At 39.1% G+C, this 21,491-nt stretch overlaps 1 protein-coding gene across 1 annotated transcript in view; it reads right to left on the minus strand.

The window, feature by feature from the left end:
• The window catches only part of bmp6 (bone morphogenetic protein 6), a 58,650-nt gene that overhangs the window by 27,614 nt on the left and 9,545 nt on the right, over positions 1-21,491 (minus strand). The window lies entirely within an intron of this gene.

The following is a 21,491-nucleotide window of genomic DNA, read 5'->3' on the forward strand; positions in this document are numbered from 1 at the left end:
TGAAGGGGGCCAGGAACAATACATGATTAAAGATGTAAATTGGTATGTGCAATAATTATTGAGCTACACATACAGACATAGTGGGTAACACAAACTATATAACATGTAGCTCATGCATAAGGCAACATGCCAGACATCCTTGAATATTCTTATGCAGTTCCTGCAGATTTTGTGGTAGAGGTGGAGCATTTATAGCACATTCTATAGAATCCCACACATATTTTTAGATCAGAGATTGAGAGGTCTAGTGATGCAGCTGGCCATGGAATAGCATCTTATATCTGTATCTCAAAGGCAAGCTCTTGAGATGACAGCAGCATGTGGGCGAGCACTATTCTGTTTGAATATCGTACTGTGTAGTGTGCGTTAAAAAAGGTAAGGCCACTGATTGCAGGACCTTATTAGCGTAACGTTGGGCCATCAAATTAGATTTATTGTTCCTGGTAATCTTTATTTTCTTTTAGATTGTGTGTATAAAGGTTTATAAAAGGTTTTCCCGTGCTATGATATACTGTATGTCTAGCAAACATACTAATCATACACTTAGACCTACCCTATAATTAACTACCATTACAATTCTTCCTCATGGTGCGTTCGCAACCATATGCATTTATAATATAGCCCCACTTCACAGAGAGGCCACATGCTGGGGAGCCTGCTCTGCAATAATGATCCAGTATTTCTGGTGGGACACTAATTCCCTATTTGTTTAAAGCAGTTCCCACAGCAAAGCTCCATCATGACAGACATGTTTCCATGCAGTTAAACACTAGCAGAGGAAGAGGGAAAAAAGGAGGAATGGAAACCAGAGTATGCCTTTTAGTCAGACGACAGCTTTGTCATCTCCTGTTCGACTCCCCCACAGATGCCACCACCAGCTCTCCCTCTGTTTCCCAAGCCTGGTGCGTGGCCCGTCGCTCTTGCCACATAAGTACATGTCCAGCCGGATACCCCTGCGCACAGGCGCGAGACGAGCTACTAAGTTCTGATTGGATTTCCATGTCTCCTCACCATGTGGAGGTACGGAGCACAGAAAGGAAGGGAGGGGGAGAGAAGAGTGGGGGAGAGATTAGGAGAAAAGTTCTGAGGAGTAAATTAAACTGGGAAAAGATGGATGAGGGGGATTAACCAAGGGGTTAGGGGAGTTACCCAAGGTGTGCCCCCATTCCCCTCACTGAAGAGTTACAGTAGCAGAATAAAGAGGTCAAAGTTCTCCAGGGAGTGTCATCTCTGATCTCCATCCCCTCAAACAAGGAGGCCCTAACACATGCGTTATCAATTAATAGCAACCGTCTGTGGAGAAACTCAGAAACAGGGCCCCTACAGAGAGCAGATCTTGAGTGGTAACCATAGGACAGCCTGTCCTTGTCCAGCCTCCTCACATACTAACTGAATGACTAGCCTTGGACAATCCGTCTGTAAACCCAAGCCCAGGGAGTATCCTGTGGGACCTTCAAACCTATCACCAGCCCACAAAAGCTTCATGCCAAACCAGAAGGGTGAGGTGAACAGGATGGGGAAGAGAGGATGCCCTTCTGCTCCCTCCCAGCTGTAGAACCAGCCCAGCGGTGACTCGACACCTGACTTTTCCACCCCTGCAATATCGCATGTGTAAGGTGTATTGATAGAACCCTCCAAAAGGTCTCCTTTGTGATGTTTTTCACATCAGCACCTAAAGCCTGAACGCGCCCTTTGTTGCGTGCAGCTGAGACCATTTCATTAACTTCCCTCACAGCTGTTTCCATAAGAGCAGCGCAAAGCCAGTCCATCAGCAGCACAGCCTTCATAGATGATAGATCTATTACGTGGAGCACCAGCAGAAGCTACAGCAGGGGTCACTGGCTCACAAATTACTTTAAAATGCTCTTTTGGGGGGGAAGGGGCTCGCTTTGGGGCTTAAGTGATTATTAGCACTGACAATAAGTCTCATGCAAAAATTCTTAAAAATTGGCTTGGTTTTAAGCTTTTTATTTGAACTTGCAAAATCATATTTAAAACAACAGTTCTTTAAAGTGCTTTCCTTTAAAATTGTAGCATACCTGCATACTGTCACTGTCACTGTATTCCTCCTACACCTGTGTCTACCAGTGATCTCCCAGCTCTGGACTGCTTTGCCCAGAATGCACCACACACTCGCATCACTCACTCACTTCCTCTAACAACAATGGACGTGACTGATCATCTAACACTTCCCAGACCACAATCACCTGAATGATGGTTTCACCTGTTCACCTCACTATATATACACACCCCTAAACGTATATACATTCACTCACTGCCAAGTATTAGATTGATTTCGTACCGTCTTTACAAATCATTTATCGTGCCCATGTTATTGTTTTGTCTGTGTATGACCTTTTTTGTATTTTTGACCACAATTATGTCTTGTCCTCCTATACTTCCCTGTCATGTTTTTGACCTAGACTATGTCTCTATTATTGGTATGTTTATCCCCTTTTTATTGGCCTTTTGGTATTTGATATTGCTTGTGGTCAACCACAAGTTTGGATTACCCCTTTTTAATAAAGTCATTTTATTGCATCTGCATTTGTTTCATCTCTGCCTGGCCCTGACACAAACATTGACATTGGACAGCAGTATGTAAATTGAAAATGAAGTGGTACTTTATAGGTCAAGAGGTGTTAGAGTTACATTTATATATAGAAAGCATGACCACTCACACTGGACAGTGCTGTGTATGGTAATGATTGTAACAGGCAGTGTCTGGCTAGAATTGTCCACACAAATAAAGAGATTTTATATAAGATGATATATAAGATATAAGATGATCTCCTTCTTTAAAAAAGATGAAATCTGGGACACCTAACTACTGTGACTTACCTGGGTGACCAGTGTTTTTGGTATAACTGTTGGTATAAAAAAATACGTGAATAAATAAATTAAATACACTAATCCATTGTCTTTCTAGTATCCAGGGAGGCTATACGTGTGTGCTTACTCTATCACTGTGTGTGTGCTGACTGGACATATTGGATAAAGGTGGAGGTCAAATTCCATCTGGGCTCCCAACACAAATATGATTACTATGGTTGTCTTGTCTCTTGTATTTGAATTAAAAACTTATTTTCTTTGTCTTTTCCCTTTCTCAAAAAGTAATTTGGGAGATTTTTAATGGATTTGTAATGATGACTACACAACATGCCTAATGGAATTTCATAATTATGTAAAGGACAACAATCAATTGATGCAAACAGACCAATAGATGCTCTGCTATTCCACAGATATTAGTGGAAGTATCCAGAAACGACCTACAGCAGCGTCTGTGTGACTGTTTAACATAGCAAATATACAAAAGGACACGAGGTCCTGGGCAAAAGACCAACTCGTGAGAGGATGCGACTGGCTCCAGAATGGAAAATAGCTTGAGCCTCTGTTATTGTGGAGGTGATTTCCCTCACCTTCACTGACAGGGATGTACAGTGGTGTATAGAGAATGATGTATGTGTAAAGGCCCATAGAAGCACAAAGAGCAAAGTAAATAAAGAGAAATTGCCGGAGGGAAGGGCCAGCAGAGAAAGCATTATTGTTATTGAAAGTTATTGTAATTAGGTCTGATTTTGTGCTTCCACTTGCGTAACCTCTTGCTCCTCCAGCTTTGTGCTATTGTCATTAGCCCACACAGAGTGACACAGAAGGGGCTGTGACCTACCAAGCAGCTGTGGGAAACTACTCACACAGTCCAAACTCTCCAGCAAGAAAAACATCGGCTTGGAGAGAAACAGAGAAAATGAGAGAGAGGTAGAGTGAGAGTAGAAGAGAGAAAATCAGAGAGAAACATCTCAAAGATGTGTGTGTGTATAGTGGAGGAGGAGGAGGGGGTTTAGTAAATCTGTGAAAAAAGAGAAATCAATGAAACAGCTGGATGAGTTGATGATGCACAGAAATGGCAGTGGGGCTGCGCTGTGGTGAGTGGTCAGCTACGAGTAGCATGCTAAATGTGTTCCATCGCATCCTCCGTAGAAGCGCTGCGGTCGTCTGCATTTAATCCCTACCACATCTCATCTTTTCCTCCCTGTCTACAACCACAAAGAGAGAGAGAGAGAAAAAAACACATCCTCTTTCCTATTTTCTCCTCCCACATCCATCTCCTCCCAAAACAAAGGGAGTGATAAAGTGTCGATGGCTATGCAGCCAAATCTCTTTCTTCCCCTCTGTTTTTCACATGCTGTTGACCCATATTTGGGTTCAGGTAGTAGAGCAGAGAGGTAGCGCGTACAGCAGATGTGCTTTAGTAGTGAAATAGAATGACGTGGTGTAGTGTTGAGACATCGAGACAGAGACTGGGAAAAATCGAGACCAAGTCCAAGATTAAGAATAAAAAAACTAATTTAAATTCCTTTTCATTTTATTCTAAAATGAACACAAAAAAACAATCACAATTTGGCCTCAAAGACCTCATCACTAAGGTTAGCTAGCTCATCGCTAAAGTTAGCTAGCTCGTCACTAATAGTAACATTAGTAGTAGCTCGTTGCTACTTAGCCCACTAATAATGTTACTTATCTCGCTAGTTTGCACTTACTTCTCCTTGTGCTTTCTTTCTAGATATTGAATCGTAGTCCCCAAAGTCACAATGATTCACATAAACAAAGAGTGTAACTCCAGCGAGCCGGTGAAAAAGAGCACATTAAACTTAACATCAGGCTATTCAAAATGAAAAGTGTTCATTGATTGGATACTGAACGAAAGCGGGAGAAGCTTGTTTTTCCGCTGTTAGACAATCTGTGGGACTAATTCGGTCTGTTTGAATTAAATGTTGATGTTCATTAACAACAGAAAGAAGTTTTAGTTTCTAAAGAACAATCAGTCAGAGGACTCGGCCACAGTCTTAGAGTCAACCTCACCCTGAAAGTGAGACAAGACCGATTCCAAACAAGGTGGAGTCCGAGACGAGACCGAGACCGGACTTAAGTACTTCAATACTAATGTGGTGGAAAGCCCTGATTGGAGCATTTTACAATACGTTGTTTAGTGGACAATAAGAACTCATAAGATGTGTACATATCATTAAAATGACATTAATAACATTTGCACAAACATATATTTCATCCATACATTCCCAGCAATTACCAGAAACAATAAATGATGAATATAAAATTAGTTTGCTCTTTAGGTGGAACTGGACCATGAGATTACGATTTCATTCCACCTCATGTACCATGTGATGCAAATGACAATCCTTAAACACTTTGTTGGTCATTTCTACCTAAACAAAAGCAGACTGAATGGTTTGTTGCCAAATGTCACACATCCAGAAGGCCTGGTTCCATGTCATGTATGATGTCACTTTGACGGCCCAATGTTTATAAGTTTATAAGGTCCTAATCTAGTGGCCCTACTATTTATGAACACATACTTGCTTTTTCGCTGCATATTTTCAACAGGACAGTGCCCATCTGCATACTGATGCTGTTTCAATAGCTTGTCTTAAAGACAAAGATGCTATGCCATGGCCAGCCTCTTTTACAGCTTCACCTTGGTGCTGTCACACAGAAGACTTGTGTCTCCTAATTTGTAACTTTATAGGATAAGCTTGATCTTAGTGGGCATCTTAGTGATCTCCTGATCTTAGTGATCTCCTGATCTTAGTGATCTCCTGATCTTAGTGATCTCCTGTGGGCCAATGATCTTAGCTATGTAATTATGCAGAAATTTAGAAAAAAATCGGTGGAATTTCCCTTTTACACTTAAGTTTAGTGAGTGAAACTAAAACATAAATTAAAAAGGAAGCAAGCACATGTGTTCCTTCAGAGAGATGACCAAAAACACTTTACTCTCAGTGTGAGGCATTGAGAACTCTGCTCTAGCCAGAAGATGTTTTAGCATGTGGAAGTGGATCTACCCATTGACATCATGCAGCGATTAATGACAGTTGTTTCTGCAAAAATCTTGAAAACAGGCAGACTGAGAGCTGAGCTACCACAGGATTCAGTACTGCAGAAAGAAATATCTGAGACTGCCCAAGAGCTGATAGAAACACAAAGCATTTCAACCCTTAAAAAAATTCTGATTACATTTAGAAAAATGCAGCATCAGAGTCCAGTTCCATCCAGAGTACATTACATAATAAACAGCCACATTTAACAATCGCAAACTGTCTGTGACCTCTTTGTTTTGCAACATTTTTTTGGCAGGCTTCTGCTTGAAATGGAGATTTGTCCAAATTGTTTGAAAAGGAAAACGTTTCAGAGAGCTTGGACAAACAAGTCTCTTAGTGCATGTGAAATATGAGGTACTATGAGTTATGAGTGAGAGTGCAATGGTTATTTTGTAATTCAGAAATACTTAAAATGATTTTCCAAACAGAAATGAATACCAAGAAAGCATGCAAACCTACGAAATCAGCAATATTAGCATATAGCATAGCATAGCATAGCATATTGAACATGTAAACTGTATGTATGCATTTATTATAATGTATTTAACCTATGGGTTCTTAAAGTACAACATTTATACATGCATGTCGTCGCTGACTAATGAAAACAAGTATCTCTGTTTTTGTCGATTTTTAGATTACTACATAATTTCAACAAATCAACTGTCTCTTACACTTCTTTCCAAATTTACCTGAAATTAACCGTTTTTACACTGACTTCCATTGACAGTTAAGGAAGTTTTATCTCTCTCCTGTAAAGTTTCTGTTTTGAAGATACTTGTTTTTCATTGGACAGCAACGAAGTACAGTAAAACACATTCATAATCTCGTCTGAATTGAGTTTTCGGATCATGGCAGAGTAAACATAATATGCAGGTGTACCAGAGGTTTACTATATAATGATATAATACCAAGCATGCCTTTCTTCTTCCATCAGCAGTACTCTCAGTAATGTCAGCATAATTTATTGCAACTCTAATGGTATTCCACAGTGTTTATTAAGAGCTAAATTGGCTGATAACTGTAGATTTGTGAGCTTGAGGTGACACAGCTGGGCTGAGCCCTGGTGTCTGCCAATACAAGAGAGAGGAATAGATTAATCTATTAGCAGAGACAACAGAAACCAGGTTTCTGCAACAGATTGTGTAGATTTGTGCTGTTGTGTGAGTGATAGAAACTTTATTTAAACATTGTCCATCATAACCAAAATAAGGAAGAAAGAACAGGACTATAATCACAAAATAAACTAGAAAAGAATATTTTCTGAACAAAACAGAATGTTGGCACAGCTATGTGGCTCCCATTAGTTTCTTAGGTGTTGGCTGGGTGGTTGCTGAGGTGTTGCTGTGGTGTAGCTATGTATATACACAGAACCATCCAGACAGTTGGAACAAAATCTTGGTAATAATTTCACCTTTCTGGACCTGCATTACTCTAGATGGTGCTAAAAATGAATAGAAAGTAAATGTGGGATATGTTAGGGAATTTAAATAAAACTGAATAAGAGCAATAAAGGATAAAAAAAAAGCAACAAATAAATGCGTGTGGATCAAAACAATTGTGAATTGCTCTGAGCAAATATCCAAAATATTGTGTATTAGTCTAGCAGAGGTACAGTATACACTGTAGGTGTACTAAAGAAAAAACAATATTGGATTCTATGGAGCAATGGAATTGTGTTCTCTGGAATGATGGTGATCCATTCAATATTTTTGGGATGAGTTGGAGAGACAATAAGGTGGACTGGTGATCATCCAAAATCCTGACCTATCTAACACTCTTGTCACTGAATACAATTAAAAACCTAAAAAAGCTATGTTCTAAAGTCTAGTAGAAACCCTTCCCTGAACTGCCAAAATAATCCAACTTTATTGTATACTTAGATTTGGAAAAATACTTTTCTTCATATCAGCCATTGTTTCTTCTGATAAAATTCAGTCTTTTCTCAGATATGGTAAAGTGTTCCCAGCTCTGGATCGCTGGTGAGGACATGAGCCATTACATCTTCAGGGGCCAGCAAATGTTTGTGTTTTCCTGTCCCAACCACAAGTAATTTTTCTAATTACATATTTATCAAGCCCTCAAAAACCTGAATCTTTGACGTTGGAGCAAAAGAAAAAAAAACACATGCATGTAATCCTAGACTGGGGTGAACCAGTGAACCACTGTTCTTTGGCAAGTCCTACTTAGCTGTAGTGCCTGTAGGACCATTATGCTTCACAGCTGGAAACCTGGGGATTTAGGCCACGTGGAACTCCACGTCACAGTCAAGATCCAAGTCAACAAGCTGCAGTTAGAAATTCAAGCCTGATCCGGTTAATTCAAGAATCAGGAAGAAAACCAAAAGACATTTTCCATAAAAGGTTCACATAGGTGACTAAAAAAAAAGCAGTGTCAGAAAGTGGTGGGAAATACCTTATCGCCTGATGCGAACAGATTAGTTTTGTGGTGAACCAAAAAATTTAATTGAAATAAGCTCAGTTTAAAGAGTTGCCAAGGGCATCAATAGAAACTGGAAGCACTGTTAAGATGAGAAGATTCCAAAGTGTTGACAGCTAGCAGCTGAACTTCTGATCTTCTCACAACAGATAAGCAAACAATTAGACAACTGTGCCACCCTAGCAATATGCAATTAAAATATATAAATCTCAGTGCTAGAAGAAACACAGCTCTTAACAAGAAACGGCAAACTACCTGCTCATTAAGAGAGTCATACGTTCAAATCAATATTTAAAAATATGAGTTAAGAACTTACTGAAATTGTTGTGTTAACTCTCAGTGTTTCTCAATAGTGGTCCTGCAGTCCCACTACCCTACCTTACACTAATCAGCTCATAAACAAGTCATTTTAGTGCTGCAATGAATCTCAAGTTCATACCAAGCTAGTAGGAGGTTTACTGAACTTTACAGTTTTTGTTTTTTGAACATCCAATCTCTTCTGAAGGTTTTAAGAATGTTATTATTTAAGCAAGAATACAGGAGAGGGAGTGCTATAACATAATATTGTACGTGACGTTAAAGCACAAACCATGAGTATATTATTGCAATTACACCACAGTTCCATTATCGCTGTTTATTGAAATATTTTGAGTTAAAGAGGATGAGAAAATATGATCTGTTTGGTTATGAAAAACTCCTCAAGTTAAATTTGTTTAATTGGTGCTCTGTTTGTAGCTGCACTGTTTGGTTTGTAAGCGCTACAACATTGCTAGGTTACCTGTACGTGGTGGAGTAACACATGGAGTGCTTCACTTTCAGTGCATTACCAGCTGATAATGGCACTCACAGAACACCTTTCAGCCAATCAAATTGCAGGGTCGGAACTAACTGTGGTATAATTACCATTTTTAAACATTTTGGTATGGTTGCTGCCACATCACTTGTGTAAATGAACAATATTTTGACGTTTCCATGTTATTATTCATCTAGCTGGGATCATCATGCGAGAGATGTTTTAATAATGGTGTGATGCAAACCGTTCCTGGACCGTTATTTCTGTAACGTTGCATGCTATCTTTCCTATAAGCTTTTAGAAAGGTTAATAAACATTATTATAAGGTGCTTTATTAGCTGGGTATAGCTTACATTTGTAGTTGACTCCAAAAAATGCTCTGTAATCAGTTACTTTATCATTTTAAGTTTAAGTTTATCTATTAACTTTTTTTTTAACAGTGTATAGGATGAAGGCATTTAGCCACACTTTAATAAAAAGAATCCCTGCAATTTAAACACATCGCTGTCCAATGAAAAACACTTATCTCCAAAACAGCAACTTTTCAGGAGAGAGAAAAAAACTTTCAAAACTTTCAGTGGAAGTCAATGTAAAAAGAGGTCATTTTGAAGAGTTTCTATTGGTCCATTCATGAAGAAATTATGGCACAGTGTAAGGGACAGTTTGTCTGTTCAAATTATGTAGTAAACTAAAAACCGACAAAAATGGGGATAAGTGTTTTTCATTGGACAGCGACATACTGTACTTTCCATGTGATATTGAGCCCATGAAAAGTCCATGCTTAATGAAATATTGAATACTTTATATTTTTAATATCAGTGTGTAAAAGATGGTTTACATTATTTCACAAGCAGTAACATGAGCTTCTGTTACTGACAGCCTCGGTACAACTTCCAGTGCAGCTTCCTTTCTTTAGGGTCAGACTTTCTTATTACTTGGCCTTGTCAAAAAAGTGCTACCACAAACTTGGCAAGCGTGAAATTTCAATGTCAAACAAAGCATTTAATTGCAACCCATATCTCTGCACCCCATGACACGGGCATAGACAAAGATTTGGAAGTGGTCTCCTCTGGCTAAACCAGTAAAAATGTGCTGGAGCCCCAGGCATGTGAAGAATTCATAAGTGTTTATGCAATTATTCTCAGATTCTCCCAGGCTTCCCTTTTTTTACATTATACAACTCCAGAGGGGACTAGATCACACATCTCAGTGCTCTCCCCCACATTCAAATTCCACCAGCTTCCATAATTAAAGGCCGTGGCTGCTCCCTTTCTCTTGAGACGCTCTTGGGGTTCACTTGTTTTGTTCCTCTCAGGAATGTGAATGATAATTAACTCCAGTTTAGAACTATCACTTAATCTTACAACAGAACAAAGTTCTTGGAGTTTCCCGGACTCCAAGTTTAGCAATTATGAGTGCTCAAACCTGCGGCCGTTCTGACTTTTTACTATGAATTCTTTAAAGAGATCTGTACAACGTGTACGAGCACAGTTCAAGAATTCTGGTCGAGGTCCCACTCATTCTAACTCAATGATGGAAGGTCTCCCAGGGATGGGGCAGCCATTTTGGATCATCACAGGGTCCATTTTCTCCAAGCTGCTGGTCATGGTGCTTTGTAGTGCAGCTGGGAGGCAGCAGGGGCTTGAGTCAGTGCTCCCTGGACATTTCTTTACGGCTCTGATCCAAGTTTTTGACCTGGAAAAGGCATGAAAGGTAACCCTGCAGGAGCTACTAGACTGGCCACGGGTCAGTTAGAGGCGTAGGAGTTTACAGCTAACCGTAGATCCTCTCTACAGGGTGTTACTCAAGCTACGTTTAGAACTACGACCCTACCGAGGAGATTGATACTGAGTTTGGGTGAAAAGATAAAAGATGGCTAAAGGAGTCTTCAGTAGCTTTAAAAGAATGATGCTGTGTGTGTGTGTGTGTGTGTGTGGGTGGGTGTGTGTGTGTGTGTCTGTGTGTGCTGTCTTCAAATGAACATGAGGTAAATGTTAGGGGAAAATGGTAAACATCAGCAAAGGATACGAGATAGTTGGGTCATAATACAGAATGGATACATTATGGGGGAGGGGGCATTAGAATTTATAGTATTTATAACATAAATGATCATTGTTATTCCATAAAAACAAAATAATTTGAAAGATTTAAGTTAAAAGAAAGAGGTTTTTATTTGCAAAGAGTTACACCAATCGCATTGCAAAAAAACTACATTTATCAATTATCAAGTGAAATTGTCTAATTTCAAGGCAATTAATCTTCTTTTTCTCTGATAAGAAATTAATTATCTATAATTATTTTGCTCATAAGGAATAATGATCTTCAACTTTCACCATGTCTTTTGTCCAAATGTAAGTCAACGAATCAGATTTTTGCTTGATTAAAGTCTTACTTTACTCATTTTGAGATTTATTTTAAAATGTTTTACTAAGTAATAAGTACCAAGTCTCAATTTACATATATTTTGTTTAGCTTCTGCATAGTTTTGGACACACAGTGAGCATAAATTTAGATAACTTGTCAGTAATTAATTCTTAGTAAAAAATAAAATAAATGAGATCAGAACCTTATTTCCATGCATATGGTAGAAGTATACACATTTGGTACACGATTTGCCCAATCCCATTTTACCCCTTGACCCTACTACTTACCCCTATTCATGTGGCCCAGTTCTTGTTAGTCTGGAGGGGTAGTAGGAGGAAGGGATAGTGCTTGTAAGTCCTTCAAATGAAGATAATTCAAAGGCACACTTCAAACTGAGGGGTACGCGAATCACTGGTAAGATGTGAAACAAACAACCAAAGAAACCCACATATATGAGAATTTTCCTTATAAAAAGTGATGATTGACACTATATTACCATAGTTTACTGTGTAGTTTTAATGTTTTATGGCCGAATTCTTCATAACAAACATAAAAAAAGATCACTGGTAGTGTAACTCTGTTCCAAGGGGAAGGGGGTACACTTGAAAAGAAGGGTTAGCAGTAAGTGATAGGGCCAAGGGGTAAAATGGGATTGGGCCTTTGTCTGACATGCTAAAAGTAATTGAACAGAAACGAGTACCAGGTCCTATGACTTTTGCTATGTCCTACTGAATATGAAATATACATGTGGGTCCTCTTTCATTAAATGTGAATGTGATTTCTGCCAGAGTCACTTCTAGCTAAATCTGCTAATTTAATATTATATGGTCCATACAGCCAATCAAATGCATATGGCACATCTGGGGTTAAATCTCACTCACAGATACCATTCAGTGTTCACTATGTGTATTATTTTAGAAACATGCCACTCATAAACATCATCAGGAATGCAGAAATGCCTTATATAGCAAAGAAATGAATTCAACATTTTGGACAGACTTCTTCTACAGAAAAAAAAAAACATATTTAGCTGTTCATTCTATCAGCACTGACATTCCAGGCAGGACTAAGTGAAAACTGGAGGTATTCTGCGGTGCCAGGGGATTCGGTGGGCAGGGTTTGTTTCAGGGTAATTTGGGATAATTGCAGCTGTGTAAGGACTGTGCTAAAAGATGCCTGAATCCTGTCTGTGTCCTCATCTCAGCGACTGTAGCCAGTGGAGACTATCTGTACGTGGATCAGCAGTCAGCTGAATGGCACCAGTCAGATGCTCATACCTGTGTGTCAGTAGGAGATTTTGCCCCATTGCACATGACAGGCAGAACTTCTGAGTCAATGTAGTTCAGGGGCATAGCGCAGCCAGGGGCAGGTTGGTTGAGTCTATCAAACTCAGTCAAACTTAATAAAAACAACACTGAACTTTATTTAATAATTTGTTTACATTTATTTATTTCTATATATTTTTATCATTTCTATTTTTCCCAATTCCCAATTAACATGGCCAATTACCCAACCCACTCACTGAACTCCCCCCAGCCACTGTGTCTTTTCGAACTCCTGCTGATGCAGCATTGCTGAGAAGCATTGCAGCGTGCTTGGAGGAAAGCACAGTGACTCAGTTCTGATACTTTAGCTCACAGACGCAGCCTTGTGCTGTGCGACATCACCCTTTGGAGTGATGTACTGAAAGAGAGCACCATCTACCCAATCTGAGAGAGCAAAGCCAATTGTGCTCTCTTAGGGCTCCGATAGCCTATGGCAAGCTACATGAACAGGATTCGAACTGGCGATCTCCTGAATTTCTATATACATTAATGTGTGACATTCATCAAGGACTCTGAAGTGTTGGTGCACTATTCCACTGTGCAGCGACACCTATCTAAATACATCCATCATAGAAGCGTCATCATTAAAAAAACTTAACTACATCATCACCACAAAACTGAGCATTAAAAGCTAAGATGAAAAGAACACTTTTCCAGATGTTAAGCATAAGGATCCACAGATCATGCTTTGGATTGTGTTGCAGCCAATTGGCACAAAAAACAGTAGTACAGTAGTAGAGGAAAGAATGAATTCAGTGAAATACCAGCAAATTCTTAAAGAAACTAAAATCACACCATCCGTAAAAAGTTCTGCATCTAAGCCCAGTCATAACTAGAGGTGCACCAATCAGATAATAGGATTGGATATCTGTCTCAACTGTAACAAAATTAGCTGTAAAGGGTTTTGACCAAATGCAACGTTTATACTTCGGTAATGGTATTGCAACTAAAAAATATATATTGGTGCATTATTTCTTAAACACACCAAAAATTCACATGTATTACCTCTCAATAACTATTTTAAGTTAGTTATTAAATTAAGCTTAGTATTGGACACAAATTTGAATGGAGGGTTTTACATTAAAGTAAAATACAGTCTAGGACTTGTTTCAGTCCCAAACCTTTAAATCTACTTACTGAAACATCATAGAAAATTTTAGATAGACCCTAAAAGAGCAATGCATGCAAAACTTAATTTATCTAGCTTTTGATCTACTGTATAATATTGCCCCTTAAACTTCCACCAACTTCCCATCTATCATGTTTTTATGCAAGACAACAAAAGAGTTTTGCTCAGAATCAACATCAAATCAAGAAACGTGTCCAAGTTTTAAAAGATCTTTGAACATTTCAGCCACAGTAACTCATGGGTGTGTGTTCAATATTGCCTTGCGTGTCTCAGTCACTGGATGGTCAGTTGCTAGTCCTTCAGCAGGCTTTGTAAAAAATAACATCAATATTTCACTGAGGTGCCAATACAAGCCAACAGCCTGTCAACAAATATAATAACCTTTTTAGATGAAGGAAATTCCATAAAATTGAGGAAATGGGCTGGAAAATAAACATTCCCCATTCTTTCCTTCTTTTCTACATATAGAGACATTCATTAAAAAAACACAATCCGCAGAGTCCAGCTGACAAAATATTTTGGGACAGGCTAATGGTGCTTGGTGCTCAGAAAAGATGATGTCTGAATCTCACTGCTAGGTTCTGGGCCTCCAAACTGACAGCCTAAAAAATACACTCCTCTGGGGAGAACAGAGATGCTTGAACTAGTTCGCTGGGAGACCAATAATGTTATCAAAACACAGACAAACAACATCAGACCATGATCACGGCTCTGACTGGTCGGTGCACACACTTTAACACAAGCAGTTCTAGAAAAATAACATTCTTTTAATTAGTTTGTTGCTTCATTATGTAAGAATCGTCTTCTGAGATGTTCTGTGTGTCAGTTGCAAGTAAAGGTGTGAAAATAAATGTATTGTGATGCTTTGAAATGTGGTGCTTCAGCTATTTTATTGTTTTTTTTTAAAGGTAAAAGCTATAACTGACTACAGTAATAAGATATAACAATGAATTTATTCAGGTTTTGGCCAAAATAACATTGTCAATCTGTCATAAAACATAAAAAAAGTATGTAAAATGATTTTTTTCTATAATTTATTGCTGAGTTTTTGAGTTTTGTGTTCATTGTAGTTCTCATATCCAATGCATTTTTATTTCCTCTGAAGTTCACTTATGACATTTATGTAGGTTTATGTACCAAGAACATGCCCAATTTATTGTTATGTGGATATTTTTTATGAGTGTTAGTAGTTTTTCGTTCTGACAGTTGTGGTAAAAAAAGGCTTATAAAAGTGTATCTGAGTGTATCATTTTCACCCCAACCAAGGTCACCCTAATACACCTTGCAATGGGTTTGAATCATAGGGTGTTCAAATCTTTACACTACTAATAGTAAATGAATGCTGAATACAGAACTGATGCAATGCCCGACATCATACAACCTATGAAGTAAGCAAATTAATTAAGCAAAAAGTAAGCAAAAAAATTACATTATTACAATGTCAATGAAGAACAACAGCTTATCAGCATGAATGAAATTTCTCAGCTTTAAAACAGCATGCACTCACACATAAGCAGGTGTTTTCTTTCACACCAGTAAAGATGATGAAGTTTGTAGAGTTTGTTTTGCTTATGCACGGAGGACGTAAGTGCTGGGAGCTCGCTGAGCCTCTTGTGAAGTTGTTTTCTGAAGTCGCTCCAAATGCATCAAAAAAGCCACATTTCGTCAGATTCCATCTATCACTGTATTTATTTGGAAATCACTGACCATCAGATCAGGGGACAGAAAAAAACAGATCTCTTGACCTGTTTTTCCTTCGGCTGGACTCCTTCGCCTTGATGTTTCAGTCAATTTCCTTCGGAAGTTACACAGCGCAAGAGACTTGTGTTTTCAGGCCTGTGTTTCTGGTTTTCCTCGCCAGCAAATCCCCCGCTGCCGCAACGTTTCTCTCTTATTAAAACGTGAAAATATACACTGACACGCACACTGTCATTTTTTTCCCCCTTTTCAACCCCTTCAGTGTTGGCACACGTAAAATTTTAGCCTTCATACTTCATAATGGCAGCCAAGTCTGATGTGATTTCTGTCAAGAATTCATTTTACTGGCCTGCATACTTTTTTGTGAAGCTTCCAAATGGCATTTGTCAGCAGGATAATGCTTGTCCACACACAGCAAGTGTTTCCCAGGAATATCTAAGTAACTGATTTATCACCAATCAAGCATTTATGGGACCAGTTGGGATGCCAGCTTCAACAACGTTGACTTTACCTTCTCATTAAAACAAGCAAATATACAATGAAACACACACAATGTCACTTGGTTTCCAATTTAACATTTTAGTCTAGCACTCTAATTTTAACCTTCATACTCTTAATCAGAGCCAAGTCTTTTGGTCAAGGATTTTTTTTTACTGGTCTTTGTGCTTTTTGTGACTTACGAGAATGAGTTTGCTGAGTACATGGTGAAGCTGTGTATGTGCTTTCCAGTGCTACTCTTTCCCTTGCTTGTTTTTAGTGAAGGTGTGCATGTTTTTTGATTCTTGAGCATGTGTAAGTGTGTGTGATCGAATGTGTGTTTGTGTGTGCTACATGTGGAGACCTGCTAGAGTGATCTGTGTGTGCTGCAGCAGGTGTGTGTATGTGTGTGTGTGTCAGGGCTGGCCAGAGAGTCAGATTTAGAGGAGGAAGCCACTGTCAGACAGCAGAGATGGATCTCTCCTGAGGGATCTGATAAATAAGGAAAAAATATCTTTGAAAAAGGAAACGCAGCTGTTTCCAAAGGAGAAGTCAAAATATTAGTGGCTTACATTCCAGAGCAACAGCCAAACCCACTCTCTCGCTCTCTTTCTCGCCTGCTCTCTCTCTTTCTCTCTCACTCTCTCTCACTGTGCCACCCGCTGACTACACCTTCTTCTCTGTCATGGTCACTCTTTAATTTTCTACTTGCTGACCCATGTACAGCGTATCACACATGACTAGCCTTGATCCAGCGCACTAAATTTACATTGGTGTAAATTATGTGAAAGAACAGAGAATAGAGTGATACATAAACTGATAGATATACACTCAATGACAATGAATCTTCCCACAAGAGGGCCAAATATTGCTTCCCCTAATAAGTGGATCAAGGGTAGTGTACCTCTTGATGATGCTAGACATGTCTGTAAAACACCCAAATATATTTTGCCCAGTTTACAGGGAATATAATAATATAAAAAAAAATATATAATTATTTTACTTCAAATTTTTCCCATTTTCTCCCCAATTTACACGGCCAATTACCCAACCCACTCATTAGGACTCCCCCTATCACCAGTAATGCCCCAACACACAAGGAGGGTGAAGACCAGCACATGCTTCCTCCGATACATGTGAAGTGAGCCACTGCTTCACACTGCTTCAAACTGCTGCTGATGCAGCATTGCCGAGTAGCATCACAGCACGCTCGGAGGAAAGCGCAGCGGCTCGGTTCCGGTACATCAGCTCACAGACGCACTGTGCTGTGGACATCACCCTAGGAGTGATGTGAGGAGAGAGCGCCATCTACCCACCCGGAGGGAGCAGGGCCAATTTTGCTCTCTCTGAGCGCCGGCAGCTTCATGGCAAAGCTGTATGAGCAGGGGTTCGAACCTGCAACCTCCCACTCATTGTGGCAGTGCTTCAGACCGCTGGACCACTCGGCGCCCCATACAGGGAATATTATTAAAATAAAAAACCTGGACTGGTAAAGACTGGAACCTTATCATCTGTAGCGACAAATCAAGGTTCTGTCTGTGATCCAGTGGTGGCCTTGTTCACGTATTCAAGTACCATCATTTAGAATAGTCAGTCTATGTGTAGGGAATCCTACAGCCACATGTTGCCTCTCATGGCATTTTTCAGCAGGATAAAGTTCTCCCACACAAAGCAAGGGGTTTCTATTAATCTTTTTGCCATAAAGAAACAGTTCCTTGATCAGTGTGGTCCCCAGATTTATCATAAAAAATTGTTATACTGGACCTTCAAACCCACTACAGCATCTACTGTTCTACTGTGACAATGACAAACTGCAGTCATGGTATCTGCACAAAAGCTTTAGCAGTAATGCAACCAAACTCTGTAGAAGATTACATTTCCAACACCAGTATGTCCCCCTAACCTGCCTAGACTTTTGATATAGGAAAAAGTAGAAGTCAGACCCAATGTGTGTTTTTTGCTGTTGTAGTCCACCCTCCGCAACATTGGACATACTGCGCATTACCTAAGAGGTGTTATCTGAGTTATCATAACCTTTGTGTCAGCTTGAACCTGTCTAGTCATTCTACACCACCTTTATCAACAATCAATCATTTCCGTCTGACACTCTGAGGAAACTGTGGAGATTCTAGAAATACTCAAACTTATTTTTCTGGCACCAGCAATCAATCGAAAGCTGCTGGTCTGTATCTGAATGACTGTATGCATTGCACTACTGCCGTTAAATCTGCTGTAGATAGTAGATATTTTTGGGTTTAACTGATAAAACATTTGATGTACTGCACTGGTCTGTATTCTGACTGCTAGATTTAGTCATGCTTACTTACTACAGTCTCAATCATTGACAGGGTAAACACGAACAGGGTGCATACACAACTTCCTGCTCACTTCTGGAGTGTGTTGAGTAATGTCTCTCTGGAACAGGGTGTATATATTTGTGTGTTTGAGATTAAAGGAGCAAGAGAAAGTGTGTGAAGAAAGATGCGTTTTGTTTTAGGCGTGTCTGTGTATGACAAATCTAAACACAGCAGAGTGTGATGTGTCCGTTGGGATTGTCAGTGACAGAAGGAACGAGGGGAAAATGCTCTCTTCTCCTCCCTAATTTAGTACTTTCCGCCCAGCTCTCGTTGTTTTCCGGCTTCCGTCAAGTTTAAAAAGTCCTTCTGCAGTGTGATGGAACCCTTAACTATGCTGCCGAGAGAGAGTCTTATTTTTAACCCTTTATAAAGCAATGTAACCACTAGTGTTGTAGTACTCTGAGACTCTAGACCAGTCTCAAGACCAAAAACAAGCGGTCCCAGTCTCACCTCGGACTCGAACTTGTTTGGAATCAGTCTTGTCTCTGTCTCGGGGTGAGGTGGACCTGGAGACTGTGGAAGGTGAAGTTCATTATAAACTAAACCTTTTTTCTATTGTTACTGATAGAATCTTAGTGATGAGCTAGCTAAAATATTAATGTTTCCTGGGAGACCACTAAAGCTAGTGACGAGCTAGCTAATATTAGCGATAAGCTAGCAAACCTTAGTGACAAGCTAGTTAACCTTAGTGATGACAAAGCTAAAATACTAATGTTACCGGTGAGAGAACTATAGCTAGCAATGAACTAGCTAATCCTAGTGAGCTACCTAAAATTCTAATGTTACTGAACTAAAGCTAGTGATGAGCTAGCTAATCATATCTGCCAGCTAGCTAACCTTATCGAAGAGCTGTTTGAGGGCAAATTGTGATTTTTACATTTTATATTTAATATAAATTATTGCTGTACATATTATTAAGTCATTTAGATTTTATTTTATTATTATTACTATTATTTTTATTATTCTTGCTTTTTTTTAGTTTGTTTATTTATTTGTATTTTTATTGTATTATGTAAAAGTTAGTTTTAGCTGATTTTAACTATTTTTTGTTGTATTAATCTCATCTTCTTTTGATCTTATTTTTTTATCAATTAAACCAAGCTTTATTATAATTATTATTTTTATTTTATTTTATTATAATTCTTTTTTTTTTTTGTATTGTATTTACTGTTATTTTAAAATAATTAAATATATTCTCTTCGTCATGTCAATCCCTGTTTTTGTAAATGCTCGGCTACATTGAAAATGAGGGTTGCCCTCAATGTACTTTCGAGTCAAAATAAAGGTTGATTGATAAAAATTAATAGACTTCATGTGGTGAATTCTGATTAAGTTTTAGAAGAGACACAGATTTACCATTAATTTGATAAATAGAGGCGATACTACTTTAATGATTTTATGTTTTAAATCCTAATCTAGTCTCGGTCTTGGTCTCGTTTTTTTCCGGTCTTGGTTTTGACTCGGACTCGGCTCCAGCGGTCTTGACTACAACACTAGTAACCACATGTTAGACCATTTTAACAATCAAACTGCTGTAATAAAAACTAAGCAAACACCTTCATCTATTTATGGGCATCTATTTATAGGCAATATCTGACCAATATGGGCAGTATTTACTGAGCTACAGACGTTTCAATATGAATTTGTAGAGCGTTCTAATGGCGTTCTGTGGTAATTCATCCCATGCAGCTGAAATACTCCAGGCTCCAGCGGTCTTGACTACAACAAAAGTAACCACATATAAGACCATTTTAACAACCAAATTGCTGTAATAAAAACTATGCAAACACCTTCTTAATCTATGTATGGGGTAATTTACCAATATGGGCAATATTTATTGAGCTTTACTGTGCAATATTTACTGTGGTAATTCATCCCATGCAGCTGAAATATTTACACAGATTTTGTGGTAGGAGTGGAGTGTTGATAGCTCATCCAATATCATCCCACACAGTTTCAATCAGGGACAGGTCTAGTGATGTGGCTGGGCATGGAATAGCATTAATACCTTCAAGGAAAGCTCTTAGGATGGCAGCAGTATGTGGGTGAGCATTGTCCTGTTGGAATAGAGCACTAAAATGTGTGCATTGAGAAAAGGTAGGGCCATTGGTTGCATGGCCTTATTCACTTGTGTTACACATCACTTTTTTTTTAAGTGTAGCTGAATAAATATTGCTCATATCAGTATACATTTTATCATGTACTGATCCTGGTGACCTTAATCTTTTTTCTAAACATTATTTTGATGATGAGTGATGAATTTTAACTATGCTTTGATGCTACTTTGAACTCAATATAGCAATGATTAGTTGAGTTGAGAAATAGAGAAAGTGATCAGGAATGTTTTAGGAATGTCCTCCAGCAGGTCCCCTTGAGACTGTTTGGAGAGTGCTAGTCCAGGGACCATTGGACACACTCTCTTAAGTGTGTGTGTGTGTGTGTGTGTGGGCAATATCATCTCCAAGGAGCTGAACTCTGACCCTCGGCTTATCCTCTGGCCCCTGAGGACTCAGGACAAACAGTTAAATCATCTGAAGCCTGTTCATCTGTCCATGCCTCCCTCTCACTCTCTTTTCTCTCCTCTTATGTCTTTATATGAGTTGTTTCCACAGTTTTTCACAGCCTCGTTGCTCCTTCACCTCTCCTTTCTTTCCACGCATAGCTGTGTCATCTGTAGGACCTGCCTCTGCCGCTAATTGGTCAGAGCCTTTGTGCCGTGATCTTTTTTCCTCTGCACGATTCTGCGTGCAGTATTTTACTTTTTATTACACAGTGATAAATCTCTGTCGTGCCATTGTCGAGAATGCGGCTGGAATGCAGGGCTCCATTAGGAGTGACACTCACTCACTAGCTACTATCTCACCTTTCACTCTCTCTCTCCAGAGGTCAAAGACTCCTCCAAACGGATAATGGCTAGCCCACACAGCTTTACATAGCTAATCACCTACAACTACATAGCATTCGCTAGGTCAGAATGAAAGAACAGTTAGGTCATAATCAGAATACTGTGCCTTT

The sequence above is a fragment of the Astyanax mexicanus genome, chromosome 1 (assembly GCF_023375975.1).
Source record: "Astyanax mexicanus isolate ESR-SI-001 chromosome 1, AstMex3_surface, whole genome shotgun sequence".
NCBI classification, from domain to species: domain Eukaryota; kingdom Metazoa; phylum Chordata; class Actinopteri; order Characiformes; family Acestrorhamphidae; genus Astyanax; species Astyanax mexicanus.